The sequence below is a fragment of the Oncorhynchus mykiss genome, chromosome 5 (assembly GCF_057628025.1).
Source record: "Oncorhynchus mykiss isolate SJ-2025 chromosome 5, ASM5762802v1, whole genome shotgun sequence".
In the NCBI taxonomy this organism is placed as follows: Eukaryota; Metazoa; Chordata; class Actinopteri; order Salmoniformes; family Salmonidae; genus Oncorhynchus; species Oncorhynchus mykiss.
The window spans coordinates 62,231,844-62,250,058 of NC_143026.1; positions in this window are offsets into that span (position 1 = coordinate 62,231,844).

Sequence of the window (18,215 nt, forward strand, 5' to 3'; positions counted from 1 at the left end):
AGGGCTGAAATGCAGTGGAAATTTGTTTTTTTGGGATTCAGTGAATTTGCATGGCAAAGAGGCACTTTGTATTTAATTTCAATTCATCTGATTACTCTTCATAACATTCTGGAGTATATGCAAATTGCCATCATACAAACTGAGGCAGCAGACTTTGTGAAAATTAATATTTGTGTCATTCTCAAACCTCTTGGCCACGACTGTACATCCACAAATGAATACATACCATACAAATTGTAACATATCATACTAATTGAAGTGTCTCGTTCACTATGTTACATTTACCCCTGAGTCCAGGTTGATGCTGCATAGTGATTAAGTATAATAGCTATATTTTTGGGGAGATCTTTTTGGAGAAACTATCAGTTCAAATGGAATCACCACTAAATAAACACAAGCTCATGGACCAAGCTTTTAGACTAGATGTACATCAAATCCTTGTGTTTATTTAACACGACACACATGTAATTTAACCAAACATTAAATGCCTTTGTTATCACAACCGCTTTAAATGTGATTTACAGTGATTTGTTTGCAACAGTACGATTTATGTTTCTTTTACTACTGTCCCCAAGTCATCAGCTACACAGGTCACCGTGGGGGCACTGTGACCACAGCAAACATGATAGTGCTGCTTGTTCTTGTTGACGGGTTTACGTCAGTATGAACTGTAGGGCTGAGACCTCGATTGCATCTCCACCGGGAGGGAAATTGCCTGGTACATTCGTATAATGCTTTTCATGCCTCCACGCACACGCACACGCACACACACACACAACACACACACCTCCTCCTCTGTGTTTCCTTTTTCACACTGCTATCGCTCTGGGCCATCAGTCCGATGGTTAAGCTGTCACAGGGCATGTTTGCCATGGAGCCCCGACTGCAGCGATGTGATTTATACCCTCAAAGCAATCAGCGAATCTGTGAGACGTAATGGTGTTATTAGACCCACACTGGAATGTAGTCTGACTTGGACTGGGGTGTTCAGGCAGCCTCCATTGCCAGCCAGCCAACCAGCCGGCCTGCAGACAGCATCAGGGAAAAAATTATCAAAGCACCCTTTGAAGGCCTGAGTCATTACACACACAGACAGAGGCAGAGGGGGAAAATAAACAACCTGAGAAGGACAGATGGACATTTCCCCCTGTCGAGCCTGGAGGTTGTAACTTCTTGAAACATTGTAGGGAGAGGAGGGGGAAACAACTCTGCTTGGTGTTGGTCTTGACATGAAGCCAGAGAGCTTTTTATAGTGTGGCTTTCTCATGATCAACATGGCCAATAACCTTTGTGAAAACAGTGTGTCATTCGGAGGGGTTGTGTGTGTTTGTGTGTGTGTGTGTGCGCGGGCCGGCGGGTGTGGGTGTATGCCTGTTAGATGGTTTTTACTACCGACAGGGACCAGTGTCCAAGCATATGAGCCCTGCGCTCATGAGCTCATGTCCTGTTACACAGCCAATCACAAAATAGATATAAAAATACAGTTGGGATTCTAAAATGAACCAAAGTGATCAAATTTACAAAATTGCAGCGATGACTAATGTCTGTGTACAAAGTGAACCTGTCTCAGACCATCTGTCTGATCTTGAGTAGGGAAAAGAAAACAAAGTCACCCAATATGCAGAGAAATGCATTTACATTCATTATTAATGCTTTCGCGTTCAAAGTCAAAGGCATCAATACCAGCCATTACAAAGCTGAGCTGGAATACAGTACAGAAACAATCGGTAACATTTCAACATAGTTCACTGTTTTCCACATCTTCAGTGTGTTGCCTTGTAGACAGTGATGAGACCTTTCTGAATAAAGTTTTTTGACTATTACAAATGATGGTGTGATGTGTGGTGGAAGGTAAAACTGACCATAGTTCTTGTCCTCTCATAGCCTTTGTTAATGGAGGAGACATCTCTAGTCTCCCAGTGATGCAAGCTGTTCTGCTCTGGCTGGACTTCACATGGATCCAGCTAAGACTCAGACAGCCCAGCCTCACCCTCAGAGAGGAAACAACAATTAAACAGACAGAGAGGGTGTGAAACAAGTCGAAAGGGGTCAGATAAAATAAAGTGGACCTAACTGGCTGCCAGGATTCTGTTGGTTAAGCAATACCACAGGCAGGCAGTCCTGAGGGGCCGTGGGGAGGTTGGGGAGGCCCCGCTAGGCTGCAGCCTCACAGCCTGGTACCTCTCTTAGGGCCAACGATAACACAGCCGGGGAGGTAGGGAATGTGGACAGGAAACCAATATTTCACATCGCCGCTGAGTTGCTGAAGACCTGGCCCTAATGGAGTCACATTTTGCACCGAGAGAGAGGTCCTCCAGGAAACACACTGCTTTCCCACAGGATCCTTTTGACCCAGGTTCACACACACGCAAGCAAGCATGTATGCAAGCTAACACACACAAACCCTTCAGGCCTGGTTCCATCTTTCCTCACTGCCAGTCCGCATGCTCCTATGACTGTCCACCCGAAGTATCACAGTCCTGCCCCCAACAAGGCAGAGGCAAGCTGAGCAATGTCTCTGTCTGTGTGTGCCAGGTGTCTGGACTGCTCCCTGGTTGCCTACACAACAGGACCACTGTTTCAAACTGCCTATAAAACATTGCTGGGTACTTTTCTCACTCAGAGAGAAAAATCTCCTAAATTCTAACCCCCACTGTCCCTGACCCCCCTCCTTCCTTGCTCAACCCTTCCACCCAGTGTTGTTTTTCATCCTGTTGTTTTTGGCGTGGACCCTCTCTGACCCCCAGAGGAAGCACTCTAACACTGAGCTAAAAAAAAATCAGCACTAACCCTTAAGACACACACTCTAAGGCAAAGAATAACACAACAACTTGGGAGACATGAATGCTGCTCTGGGGCCAGTTAATTGAAAATCGCACTCACTGACAGAGCTCAGAAATTGACCTCATTCCATTGTGAATAACATTACGGTTTTGCTATACCTTCATCGTCCAGCAGAGAGCACACATGAGTATGAGCCTTGGGCTGATGCATTGTGGCTCTCCAACAGCTCTTTGAGATTAATGACATGGAAAATGGTTCTTCGACAAAAACAAATGAACACATTATTTAAAACCCCTTGGCTGCTGAAATCTATCATTGTTATATTGTGTTACATAGGAAAGGAACCCATTTGGCTTTTCTATGCATGACTTTGTGAATGGACTTTGTTGTAATAGGTGTTTCAGATTTAGAATGCAATAAGTGGAATCAAAATTATTTCATGTGTCCAAATATATCCTGTACTGCCACACAGTATTTGTCAGAAAATGTTTATCAACTTGGCTCTGCATGCCATTGTTTTGTATTCTAAGGAATGTCTGGTACATTACATGACCAAAAGTATGTGGACACCTACTGGTCGAACATCTCATTCCAAAATCATGGGCATTAATATGGAGTTGGTACGCCCTTTGCTGTTATAACATCCTCCACTCTTTTGGGAAGGCTTCCACTAGATGTTGCAGCATCTAGTGCTAAGGGAACTTGCTTCCATTCAGCCATAAGCACATTAGTGAGGTCAGGCACTGATGTTGGGCGATTAGGCCTGGCTCGCAGTTGGCGTTCCAATTCATCCCAAAGGTATTCGATGGGGTTGAGGTCAGGGCTCTGTACAGGCCATTCATGTTTTTCCATACCGATCTCGACAAACCATTTCTGTATGGACTTCGCTTTGTGCATGGGGGCATTGTCATGCTGAAACAGGAAAGGGCCTTCCCGGAACTATTGCCACAAAGATGGAAGCACAAAATCATTTAGAATGTCATTGTATACTTTAGCGTCAAGATTTCCCTTCACTGGAACTAAGGCCTAGCCCAAACCATGAAAAACAGCCCCAGAGCATTATTCCACCTCCACCAAACTTTACAGTTGGCACTATGCAGTGGGTCAGGTAGCGTTCTCCTGGCATCCGCCAAATCCAGATTCGTCCTTCGTACTACCAGATGGGGAAGCGTGATTCATCCCTCCAGTGAACATGTTTCCACTGCTCCAGAGTCCAATGGCGGTCCACATACTTTTGTATATATAGTGTATAAGTAGAAAAGCTGAGCTGGTGTTGATACTGCTGTATTACTGTAATGAACCCTACTTGGACAAATGCCAAAACAGTTCCCATCATGCAATGAATGACCTATCTGTCCTTCCATCGACTTTCACCCTGGTTTCATGTTTCCTCCATCTGAAACAATGCAGAACCTTTCTTCTGGTTATCCTTATCGGTTCTATTAGAGGAGTGGGTGGGTTCGAGGCAGAGGAGAGGCTGAAGAGATGGCTGTGTTCCCTGCCTCAGCAGTTCTTTACCAACCTCTGTCTGTCTGGCTGCTACTTTGAGCTTACAGTGCCTTGCAAAAATATCCACCCCCCTTGGTGTTTTTCCTATTTTGTTGCATTACAACCTGTAATTTAAATTGATTTTTATTTGGATTTCATGTAATGGACATACACAAAATAGTCAAAATTGGTGAAGTGAAGTGAAATGAAAAAAATTACTTTTTTCAAAAAATTATTTAAAAACAAAAACGGAAAAGTGGTGCGTGCATATGTATTCACTCCCTTTGCTATGAAGCCCCTAAATAAGATCTGTTGCAACCAATTACCTTCAGAAGTCACATAATTAGTTAAATGAAGTCCACCTGTGTGCAATCTAAGTGTCACATGATCGGTCACATGATCTCAGTATATATACACCTGTTCCGAAAGGCCCCAGAGTCCGCAACACCACTAAGCAAGGGGCCCCACCAAGCAAGATGAAGACCAAGGAGCTCTCCAAACAGGTCAGGGACAAAGTTGTGGAGAAGTACAGATCAGGGTTGGGCTATAAAAAAAATATCTGAAACTTTGAACATCCCACGGAGCACCATTAAATCCATTATAAAAAAAATGGAAAGACTATGGCACCACAGCAAACCTGCCAAGAGAGGGCCGCCCACCAAAAATCACGGACCAGGCAAGGAGGGCATTAACCTGAGAGGCTACAAAGAGAACAAAGATAACCCTGAAAGAGATTTAAAGGTCCACAGCGGAGATTGGAGTATCTGTCCATAGGACCAGTTTAAGCTCTACAGAGCTGGGCTGTACGGAAGAGTGTCCAGAAAAAAGCCATTGCTTAAAGAAAAAAATAAGCAAACACGTTTGGTGTTCGCCAAAAGGCACGTGGGAGACTCCCCAAACGTATGAAAGAAGGTACTCTGGTCAGATGAGACTAAAATGTAGCTTTTTGGTCATCAAGGAAAACGCTATGTCTGGCACAAACTCAACACCTCTCATCACCCCAAGAACAACATCCCCACAGGGAAGCATGGTGGTGGCAGCATCATGCTGTGGGGATGTTTTTCATCGGCAGGGACTGGGAAACTGGTCAGAATTGAAGGAATGACGGATGGAGCTAAATACAGGAAAATTCTTGAGGGAAACCTGTTTCAGTCTTCCAGAGATTTGACACTGGGACGGATGTTCCCCTTCCAGCAGGACAATGACCATAAGCATACTGCTAAAGCAACACTTGCATGGTTTAAGGGGAAGCATTTACATTTCTTGGAATGGCCTAGTCAAAGCTCAGACCTCAATTCAATTGAAAATCTGTGGTATGACTTAAAGATTGACGTACACCAGAGGAACGCATCCAACTTGAAGGAGCTGGAGAAATCCCAGTGGCTAGATGTGCCAAGCTTATAGAGGCATACCCCAAGAGACTTGCAGCTGTAATTGCTGCAAAAGGTAGCTCTATAAAGTATTGACTTTGGGGGGGGGGGGGTTAGTTATGCACGCTCAAGTTCTGTTTTTATTGTCTAATTTATTGTTTGTTTCACAATAAAACATACTTTGCATCTTCAAAGTGGTAGGCATGTTGTGTAAATCAAATTATACAAACCCCCCAAAATTCCATTTTAATTCCAGGTTAGGAAAATTGCCAAGGGGGTGAATACTTTTGTAAGCCACTGTAGGTGGTCAGATCATCTTATCGGTTTGCAAGGGCATGGGTGTGGTGTTGCTCTGACTGACCTCTGGATTTATGACTTCTTGATTACAGTAGGGGTGAATTCAGGCTAGGCAACTTGTTTATGTACATCAGTGCCCACACACACACATATACACTCATCGTATTCAGAAACCTGAAGCATCTATCTGCTAGGGAAGTGTTGTGTACCTGCTATTTCTGCAATCAAACCAATTTCGAAATTTGTTTTAACAAGGGAGAAAAAATATGTTTACTCGTTACTATGTAAACACTGCAATGTGGGTTTGATTGAATTGAGCCCAAGAGTTCTGTTTTTGTCCCCACAGTGGAATTCAGTGGAGATAATAGAACACACTCACTGTGAGGCAGCAAGCACAATGGAGACATTGTGTGTCATCTGTTTGGAATGTAAATATAAATGTGAGTTTATTCTGCATTCTTGTGCATTTTCCATAACATTGTCTCAGTGCTTAAATGGTGGTATGTATTGGAAGCTAAAAGGACACTAAACCCAGGATGGTAAAGTTAGGTATTGTCATGTTTTTTCTAAAGGTTACTTTATAAAGTGAAAACATGTGGTTGGCTATGTTTTTTGGCCAAAAGTAATAATAATAAAAACGAACACTCGCACTTGACCCCCCCCCCCCCCCCCCCCTCCTTACTAGCTCTGACTTTGCTGATAGCTACTTTATTGAGGAACATTTTACTTACTATGGCTGTGATATGTGGTTGCCCCACCTAGCTATCTTAAGATGCATTCACTACCTGTAAGTCGCTCTGGATAAGAGCGTCTGCTAAATGACAAAAATGTAAATGTAATGTCCAGAATCTGATTGTCTTCACATAAAGTAACCCAAAGCAGTTCAGTTGACTGACTGGCCAGTAGGTGGCTCTCCTTTTCTAAAACGTTACCTAAATCTGAACTGAAATGTTTTTCCACCTTAAAACCTTTAATTCAACTTAACCTTTAACTCAACTCTAATCTAGTTGATCAAATTAAGTGGTTCCAAAAGGAATCCAGAAATGACAACATCCATTTCACAAAGCAGAAATATTAAAATGGTTAATAGACTCAATTGATGGTAACGTCATGACACAAGTAAATACATACAGTATAACGACATCTTTAGGTAATAACCCTCAATGCTATTTAAATGAATGATATCCCATTCTTTCTCCTCTGTTTTGTTTCTATATCTCTCCTTTCACTGCTCAGATGGCTTTCCCAGAGAGCTAGTCATTTTTTCCTCTCGTCTGTCTGGCTCCTTGGATCCCCTCTCTCTCTCTTCCCTCGGTTCAGCATGCCTGCCAGATCTCTGGCCCTGCCATGTCCTATATGTCACATGCCTGGTTCTCTATCTCCCCCAGACCAGGACACAGACTGAGAGAGCCGGTATCAGTGTTTCCAGTCAGTTCGGGGTTTCCACTTAGGTCAGATATGAATGGGTTTCCACTTAGGTCAGATATGAATGGGTTTCCACTTAGGTCAGATATGAATGGGTTTCCACTTAGGCCAGATATTAATGGGTTTCCACTTAGGTCAGATATTAATGGGTTTCCACTTAGGTCAGATATGAATGGGTTTCCACCTAGGCCAGATATGAATGGGTTTCCACTTAGGTCAGATATGAATGGGTTTCCACTTAGGCCAGATATTAATGGGTTTCCACCTAGGCCAGATATGAATGGGTTTCCACTTAGGTCAGATATGAATGGGTTTCCACTTAGGTCAGATATTAATGGGTTTCCACTTAGGTCAGATATTAATGGGTTTCCACTTAGGTCAGATATGAATTGGTTTCCACTTAGGTCAGATATTAATGGGTTTCCACTTAGGCCAGATATGAATGGGTTTCCACTTAGGCCAGATATGAATGGGTTTCCACTTAGGTCAGATATTAATGGGTTTCCACTTAGGTCAGATATGAATTGGTTTCCACTTAGGTCAGATATGAATGCGTTTCCACTTAGGTCAGATATTAATGGGTTTCCACTTAGGTCAGATATGAATGGGTTTCCACTTAGGCCAGATATGAATGGGTTTCCACTTAGGCCAGATATGAATGGGTTTCCACTTAGGTCAGATATTAATGGGTTTCCACTTAGGTCAGATATGAATTGGTTTCCACTTAGGTCAGATATGAATGCGTTTCCACTTAGGTCAGATATTAATGGGTTTCCACTTAGGTCAGATATGAATGGGTTTCCACTTAGTTCAGATATTAATGGGTTTCCACTTAGGTCAGATATGAATTGGTTTCCACTTAGGTCAGATATGAATGGGTTTCCACTTAGGTCAGATATGAATGGGTTTCCACTTAGGTCAGATATGAATGGGTTTCCACTTAGGCCAGATATTAATGGGTTTCCACTTAGGTCAGATATTAATGGGTTTCCACTTAGGTCAGATATGAATGGGTTTCCACCTAGGCCAGATATGAATGGGTTTCCACTTAGGTCAGATATGAATGGGTTTCCACTTAGGCCAGATATTAATGGGTTTCCACCTAGGCCAGATATGAATGGGTTTCCACTTAGGTCAGATATGAATGGGTTTCCACTTAGGTCAGATATTAATGGGTTTCCACTTAGGTCAGATATTAATGGGTTTCCACTTAGGTCAGATATGAATTGGTTTCCACTTAGGTCAGATATTAATGGGTTTCCACTTAGGCCAGATATGAATGGGTTTCCACTTAGGCCAGATATGAATGGGTTTCCACTTAGGTCAGATATTAATGGGTTTCCACTTAGGTCAGATATGAATTGGTTTCCACTTAGGTCAGATATGAATGCGTTTCCACTTAGGTCAGATATTAATGGGTTTCCACTTAGGTCAGATATGAATGGGTTTCCACTTAGTTCAGATATTAATGGGTTTCCACTTAGGTCAGATATGAATTGGTTTCCACTTAGGTCAGAAATGAATGGGTTTCCACTTAGGTCAGATATGAATGGGTTTCCACTTAGGTCAGATATGAATTGGTTTCCACTTAGGTCAGATATTAATGGGTTTCCACTTAGGCCAGATATGAATGGGTTTCCACTTAGGCCAGATATGAATGGGTTTCCACTTAGGTCAGATATTAATGGGTTTCCACTTAGGTCAGATATGAATTGGTTTCCACTTAGGTCAGATATGAATGGGTTTCCACTTAGGTCAGATATGAATGGGTTTCCACTTAGGTCAGATATTAATGGGTTTCCACCTAGGCCAGATATGAATGGATTTACAGGAATTACAGTAGTTGTAAAGTGTCATCTATAGTTTGGAAGAACATCAGATCCAACAAGGGTAGCAAGTCTCTTTTTTTATTCAGTAAGTAGCTGTTGGTATTTTCTTGCTAGGGCAATTTCATTTTAGTGCTGTCTTTTACCTAGTAGCCTACTTAATCACTGCTGTTTGAACTGTCTGATTGCTCAGTACTTGTGACTCTTAGTTGTACACATAGATTAGTTTCAGACATATTTCTGTAGCACTCTTGCTAATTTGTGGTTTTCTTGCCAGGCAAATCAACAATCAGTGCTGGAAGGTGTGTCTTTCACCTCTGCTATGCATTTAAGTGGCGGTGTTTTCGCCAAAACGAAGATGTTCTGTCGAGTTTGGTATTTAGTATTTTATTAGGATCCCCATTAGCTGTTGCGAAAGCAGCAGCTACTCTTCCTGGGGTCCACATAAAAAATGAAACATGACATAATACAGAACATTATTAGACAAGAACAACACAAGGACAGAAATACATTTAAAAATGGCACACATTGCTACATATCAATACATACACATAAAATATCTCGGTCAAATAGGAGAGAGGCGTTGTGTCGTGTTGCTTTACACAGACTTACACTGACATCCCAACACACACCTACACTACATATGCCCACACACACATGCATACTGACCCCACCCACACTGCTGCTATTGTCTATTATCTATTCTGTTGCCTAGTCAGTTTACCTATACCTATATATAACTACCTCAATTAACCTTTATTTAACTATGCAAGTCAGTTAAGAACAAATTCTTATTTTACAATGACAGGCGAGGAACAGTGGGTTAACTGCCTTGTTCAGGGGCAGAACAACAGATTTTTACCTCGTCTGCTCAGGGATTGATCTTGCAACCGTTCGGTTACTAGTCCAACACTCTAACCACTAGGCTACCTACCGCCCCACTATATCAACAATGGACTAATGAAACAAATACCGAAAGATAGTTTTACGGTGGAATTTTCCTAATTGTAAGTTGCTCTGGATAAGAGCATATGCTAAATTACTAAACTGTTCATAAGTCAAATGTAATGAATTTCAGGAAGATGACACTTGTCAGTAAAAGTTCTTACTGATTGTCTGAACTGTCAAGAGGAGAGAGTAAAGTGCAGAAACAATTTTTGAACTTCCTAGTTGTCATCTTCACATTAATGGGGCATTTTGTCACATAGATTCCTTGCCTTAGGTATGAGGAACATCGGTCTGACTCGCCTCCCACTGTCACAGACACTTCACTATACGCAACACACACACACTAAATATGTGCACGTGACCAATAAAATTAGATTCGATTTGACACACACTTAGCCCAGCTCTGTCAGTTCACACTCACAGCTGCCTCGCTTGCCTGGGCCTCTCATTGTTGCCGCATGACATCACAGAATCTCTCGGAAAGGACATCTTTCATTATCTTTTTCTGTAACGAGTATCATTATCAACTCCTCTCAAAAGTCTGCACTGGCCGCATCATATTTGTGAGAACAGGTTGCGCGGCGGAGGTGGAAGGAACAAAGGGAGGTAAATGGAACCAGATTGGGGTGATTAGCATCTGGCTGTGTGTTGGCCAAGTGCTGCATAAAGCTTGTCAAGGGGTACTATCTGCCACACAGAATTTAGACATTTGTGTTCTTATGGTGATCACCGTTCATTATTGGCGCGATATCGTCCCCGCTATAACCATTTTCACAGTAGATCATCTCAGACCCCCATTCATACATTACTATGAACTTTTACTACAGTAGTTTGTCGACATTGTTGACATTTAATGGCACATCCTTGACATCATTTCATCATATTTGACACACAGTTTGTTTGAGTAGGTAATGGTCCTGCCCACTTACAATGGGTAGCGAAGCTCCACCATTGAGAAACACAATGGTTAAAATAGCCTAAAGCCATTCTTATCCAGCATCACTAATGACAGCTAAGAATGTGTGGTAGCTGGTTGCCACCCTGGCTCTGGCAGACCAGGCAGGGCCTATTGTTTCCTTACCAGCCTGTGATCTCCTGTAGCGAGGTCAGTAGATAACACATTGGAGGGTTTAAACAGTAGAACACCTTGCACCTCAAAGAGAGAGAGAGAGAGAGAGAGAGAGAGAGAGAGAGAGAGAGAGAGAGAGAGAGAGAGAGAGAGAGAGAGAGAGAGAGAGAGAGAGAAAAACACAGACCCAACCAAATTATGAGAAAAGAAAAAGATAATTACTTGACACATTGGAAAGAACTAACAAAAACAGAGCAAACTAGAATGCTATTTGGCCCTAAACAGAGAGTACACAGAGGCAAAATACCTGACCACAGTCACTGACCCAAACGTAAGGAAAAATTTGATTATGTGCAGGCTCAGTTAGCATAGCCTTGCTACTGAGGAAGGCCGACGTATGCAGTGTACACACTGCCCACAAAATGAGGTGGAAACTGAGCTGCACTTCCTAACCTCCTGCCAAATGTATGACCATATTAGAGACACATATTTCCCTTGGATTACACAGATCCACAAAGAATTCGAAAACAAACCCAATTTTGATAAACTCCCATATCTACTGCGTGAAATACCACCGTGTGCCATCACAGCAGCAAAATGTGTGACCTATTGCCACAAGAAAAGGGCAACCAGTGAAGAACAAACACCATTGTAAATACAACCCATATTTATGTTTATTTATTTCCCTTTTGCACTTAACTATCTGCACATTGTTACAACACTGTATATAGACATAATATAACATTTGAAATGTCTATTGTTTTGGAACTTCTGTGCGTGTAATGTTTACTGTTCATTTTTATTGTTTATTTTACTTATGTTTATTATCTATCTCACTTTCTTTGGCAATGCTAACATATGTTTCCCATGCCAGTAAAGTCCTTCAATTGAAATTGAATTAAGAGAAAGGACTTGAAAGTGGTCTCTATCGTTCTCCCCCTTTCTTGAGCCCTGATGTGAGGCCTCTAATCATTGTTATTGGAATAAACTGCCACCCCACCAGTTGCCAGAGGTGTAAATCAGTTCCTCATTAGGCATGTAGAGTGACACCAGGCCAAACCAGACCCTTCAAGACTGAAATGGGCAACCCCTGCAGCAGGACAATAAAGGGGATTTTGGTACATCCTTGATTCCTTGTCCCACAGGTACAGGTTACCTTTCATCTCAATAGTCTGAAGAGGATTCCTCTCCTCATCTCCTTCTGTTCAATTTAGTGATATGAAATGATGAATGCCGCTTCCCAGCAGGCATCCACCATGTTGTTTTCAGCTGGCCTGTGGTCTTCAGACCACATCAGAGATGTACCCGATTACCGTACAGTACTGACTAGGGGATCAATGAGGGGCCCATCCTGTATCCTCTCCAGCTTGACCCATAGATTTATTAGGATCCCCATTAGCCGACAGCTCGTCTTACTGGGGTCCGACACATAACAAAAAAGACATTACAGACAAAATACTTTACAATTTGCATACATTTAAAAACATTAACGTGTGTGTGTGTGTGTGTGTGAATTACACATACATGTCAGGACATACACTCAACAAGTAGGTCACATGGGGAGAGGGTGTTGCTTTATTTGTTTTTTGAAACCAGGTTTGCTGTTCACTTGCTCTAAGGTAACACCAAGTCATTTACACTCCTCTTGTTCAACAGCTACACCATTCATTACCAGATTCAGCTGAGGTATACAATTTAGGGAATGATTTGCACCAAATACAATGCTCTTAGTTTTAGAGATGTTCAGGAGAAGTTTATTACTGGCCACCCATTCCACAACTGACTGAGACTCTTTGTTAAGGGTTTCAGTGACTTCATTAGCTGTGGCCCCATTAGTGGGGCCTTGCTCCCGATGTGTGTGGAACTTGACTGATCCCGGGGAGGAATTTGCTCTAAATCTCTGTGGAGAGCAGGAGCTGTAAATCACATGACAAGTATGTGGGAACGGCTGTTACATGTAATGAAGATGGACAGGCTGAGGAGGAGAAGGGTGGCAGTGGAGGCTACATTCCTGTAGTCTAACTTCTCTACAGCTCACTTACACACGCACACACAATGTAGAAAACTGTTAGTGTGTGTGCGTATATATCATTGTGTGTTAACTGTTTGTGTGTGTATAAACTGTTTATACTGTGTGTGTGTGTGTGTGTGTGTGTGTGTGTGTGTGTGCGTGCGTGCGTGCGTGCGTGCGTAGAGGAGTAGGTGTGTGCAGCATAATTGAAGTTGAGTGTCACCTAGTGTAAGAAAGAGACCTAGGGCCTCAGTCTTGAAAGGATGGCACAACAGGGGGCTAGAAGGTGGACTGGAAGGAGGGAGGGAGTCTTGGCATCAGGATTCCAAGCATAGGGTTTTTATTTTCTTCTTGTAGGGTTCCAAAAGACAAACATCTTGCAGGAACTTTGTTTCAAACAACTTCAAAAAGTAAGGAAGGTTGATTCACTAAAAGCAAAGCTAAACAGACAGCTGCTTTAAATAATGACAATTAACCCTGCAAAACCCTGCAGTACAAATGCCAAAAAAAGCCACCTCACCAGATAGTGAGACGCAGATGGTAAATGTTAGATGAAGCCACAATGCACCAATCTGATTCTGAGATTCTATAAACTTGCCAGATAGCCGCTTATACAGTCCCGCCCATACCTGGAAGATACCAAGGCAGGTAAGTAGTCACATGATTAGGCTACATATTTTAAACATTTCCACCGCACATAATGCATTTTAAATTATCTTTCCCATTTTAATTATACATAGTTTAATCACTGGCAAAATGATTGCTAAACCAAAAACATACCACCCCCAAGAACAGAGTAGAGCCTGCACAGTGAAAAAGCACTCGATCAAGCGTTTGAATTTCGTATTGGAGCACACCCACCTGCAGCTCTTGACTCCAACATTCAGTCCTGGAGATAGAAACTCAAAAAAACAAAAAGACAAGCAACTTAATGTTAATCTTAATAAACAAATATGATTGAAATATGAATATGTTGTAAAAAAGTAAGTAAAACAAATGCTAAAATAAGTCAAATAAAATATTACCCCAAATAATGAAATAGTATGTAAGTTGATCAGGCTTCATGGTATATCAATAACTGACATGTTCGAAAGTTTTGACCAAACAAACAAAACAATGGTGCTAACCAGACTTTTCCACGGCTACCGCTAAATGGACCAATCACATGTTTAGAGTGAAATGTGTATAGTCAGTGGAGGAGCTCTATCTGCTTCTCCACACCTGGCTGTACTGACAAGAGGGGAAATCATGTTCTTTACAAACGTGTAAAAATGGTCACCACCTTTTGTAGCTGTTCAGAGGCAACGGGCCAGACTTGGAGAGGATAAATTGGCTATACCTTCCTTCCTAATCAAGTCGCATGCTTCCTTGACATTGCTGTGGCTCACAGACTATGCAGAGCGAAATCAAACAGCCAAGCCTCAACAAGTAACAGATGCTGGAAACAATGTTCAAGAGAGGCTTACAGCCTATGTTCTTCACCCGCTTTGAGGAAAACATCTTCTTCGCCCACTTCAAGGAAAATACAGTGCCTCCGACGCGGGCTGCTCACGAGGACTGTGAGCTCTCGTTCTCTGTGACTGACTTGAGTAAGACATTTAAGCGTGTTAACCCTCGCAAGGCTGCCGGCCCTGACGGCATCGCAAGCCGTGTCTCAGAGCATGTGCAGACCAGCTTGCTGGAGTGTTTACAGACATATTCAATCTCTCCCTATCCCAGTATGTTGTCCCACCTTGCTTCAAGATATCAACCAACATTCCTGTCCCAAAAAAGTGAAGGTTACTGAACTAAATTACTATCCAACTTGATCTCATAGTTTCACTTTGAGATTTGATGTAATTGGATGAATGTCAATTTTTTTACCCATAATTCTGAGTGGTTACAAGGTTCATGTCGCGTGGCTACAGGGTTGAAACAGAAACAACTCAAGGGGTTAAGTTTAGGTATTAATTCAGAGTGGTTAAGGCTATGGTTTGGTGAAAGCATAAAAATAAATACTACAAAAAACGTGATGTTTTCATTTAGTATCATCAAGTACTCTCTCTGCTTGCAAGACAATTGTGAACTGCTGTGGCACACTGGTCTAAGCAGTGTACTCTGGCTCTGAGTGATTTCAAGCCCAGTGCTGTGCCATTTTGTTTTGTAGTTTTCTGGGTGGGCGTTGAGGACGGCATACATGACATCCTCAGGACCTTTTCAAACGTCCAATATCGAAGTCTGTTTCTAGTGACCAGTCTGGATTATTGGACTCACTTCTGTCATCATGAAGTGCTTTGAGAGGCTAGTTAAGAAACATATCACATCGACCTTACCCGACATCGTAGACCCACTACAATTTGCATACCGCCCCCACAGATCTACGGATGACGCAATTGCCATCGCATCGCACACTGCCCTATACCATCTGGACAAGAGGAATACCTATGTATTAATGCTGTTCATTGACTACAGCTCAGCCTTCAACACCATAGTGCCCTCCAAGTTCATCACTAAGCTTGGGTCCCCAGGGTCTGAACCCTGCAGCTGGGTCCTGGACTTATTGACGGGCTGACCCCAGGTGGTGAACGTAGGCAACAATACCTCCACTACATTGATACTCAACAAGGGGGGGCCCCACAAGGGTGCGTGCTCAGCCCCCTCATGTACTCCCTGTTCACCCATAACTGTGTGGCCACCCAAGTCTCCAACTCATTCATCAAGTTTGCAGACAACATAACAGTGGTAGGCCTGATTACCAACAGTGACGAGACAGCCTACAGGGAGGAGGTGAGGGCCCTGGAGGAGGTGTTCCAGGATAATAACCTATGCCTCAACGTCAACAAAAAGCCTCTTCAAGAAATTTTACTTGGCCAATAAGATCCCCACAAACTTCTACAGATGCACCATTGAGCACATCCTTTCAGGTTGTATAACCTTGTGGTATGGCAATTGCACCGTCCACAACCGCAGGGCTCTCCAGAGGGTGGTGGGTTCAGCCCAACTAATCACTGGTTGCCCTACAGGACATCTACAGCACCTACAGCAAGAAGATCATCAAATACCTCAGCCACCCAAGCCATGGCCTCCTCGTCCCGGTACCATCTTGAAGACAGAGACAGTTCAGGTGCATCAAAGCTGGGACTGAGAGACTGAAAAACTATTGCCAGGCCTGACTGTTGGTCTGTCACATGGTGGATATTTGATGTTGCCATTAAGTCTATCCCCAGCAGATAACAATAGGCTAGATTCGTTCCTACCAATTTAAGGATTAATTTGATACCCCCCATGTAGCTATAGCTCAAACAGACCAATTCAAAGCTTACCTTGTAAGATGTTTTCTGTTTGGTGAAAACGTGTAAAATTAGCATTTTGACTCTCTGGGCTAGTGATCAATAACGTCAGTCACAGGCAGACAAATAAGATATCTTCATGATCTTTGGAGTCCCGGCTTTCGGTGTGTATCAATGTATTCCGTGTTTAGTTTGTTTATGCGTCACAACGGTAAATGGAATGTAGGTAGCAACCATCTTTAAGTGAGGTCATCGGCTAGGCCTGCCCTTATACATTTGTATGCCCATATATGGTAGTAAGTCAAGCAAAAGATTTGAAGGCATCGATCAATTGACAAGATACTCATCTTTTCATTGACACCCTGCTTTTGCAGATTGGGTCTACCATTCTCATACCAGACTGAATTTTATTTTTTTTTTAAATCTAATAGGGTCCCCAAATATGGGAACTTTACATTTAAGATGAATAATGTTTACATATTGTTTTACCCACTTCATATGTACACTGAACAAAAATATATACACAACATGTAAAGTGTTGGTGGCATGTTTCATGAGATGAAATAAAAAATCCATTTGCACAAAAATCTTATTTCACTCAAATTTTGTGCACAAATTTGTTTACATCCCTGTTAGTGAGTATTTCTCCTTTGCAAAGATAATCCACCCACCCTACAGGTGTGGCATAGCTGATTAAACAGCATGATCATTACACAGGTGCACCTTTTACTGGGGACAATGAAAGGCCACTCTAAAATGTGCAGTTTTGTCACACAAAACAATCCCACAAATGTATCAAATGTTAAGGGAGCATGCAATTGGCATGCTGACTGCAGGACTGTCCAACAGAGCTCTTGCCAGATAAATTTATGTTAATTTCTCTACCACAAGCCGCCTCCAACGTAATTTTAGAGAATTTGGCAGTAAGTCCATCGGACCTCACAACCGCACCACCAGGTGACCGGTTTGCTGATGTCAACGTTGTCAACAGAGTGCCTCATGGTGACGCTGGGGTTATGGTATGGGCAAGCATAAGCTACGGACAACAAACACAAACGCATTTTATCAATTGGCAATTTGAATGCCCATTGTGGGGCCTTTTTTGTTGTTGAGTATCTATGACCAATAGATGTATAACTGTATTCTTAGTCATGTGAAATCCATAGATTGGAGCCTAATGAATTTCCTCATATGAACTGTAACTCTGTAATATTTTTGTTCAGTATATACGGTGCCTTAGGAAAGTATTCAGACCTCTTGACTTTTTCCACATTTTGTTACGATACAGCCTTTTTCAAAAATGTTTTACATTGTTTTTTTCCCTCATCAATCTACACACAATACCCCATAATGACAAAGCAAAAAACTATTGATTTTTTAGCAAAAGAAACCAATGTAAATATCACATTTACATAAGTATTCAGACCCTTTACTCAGTACTTTGTTGAAGCACCTTTGGCAGCGATTTCAGCATTGAGTCTTCTTAGGTATGACGCTACAATCTTGGCACCCCACTCCACTCAACACAGCCCCCTCCTGTCTGGGGGACGGCCAGACATTTCAAAGCCTCAGCCTGGGGGTTCCAGTGGGGTGCCAACCAGCCATAGCACAGGCTAACATGATAACACTTGTTAATGCCGAGCAAACAGACATTTGAGTTGGGGTGTGAGGAATAGTTTCTTACTGAACCCCTGAAACACACCTCGAGTCCGCTGGAGAGGCTGTCAG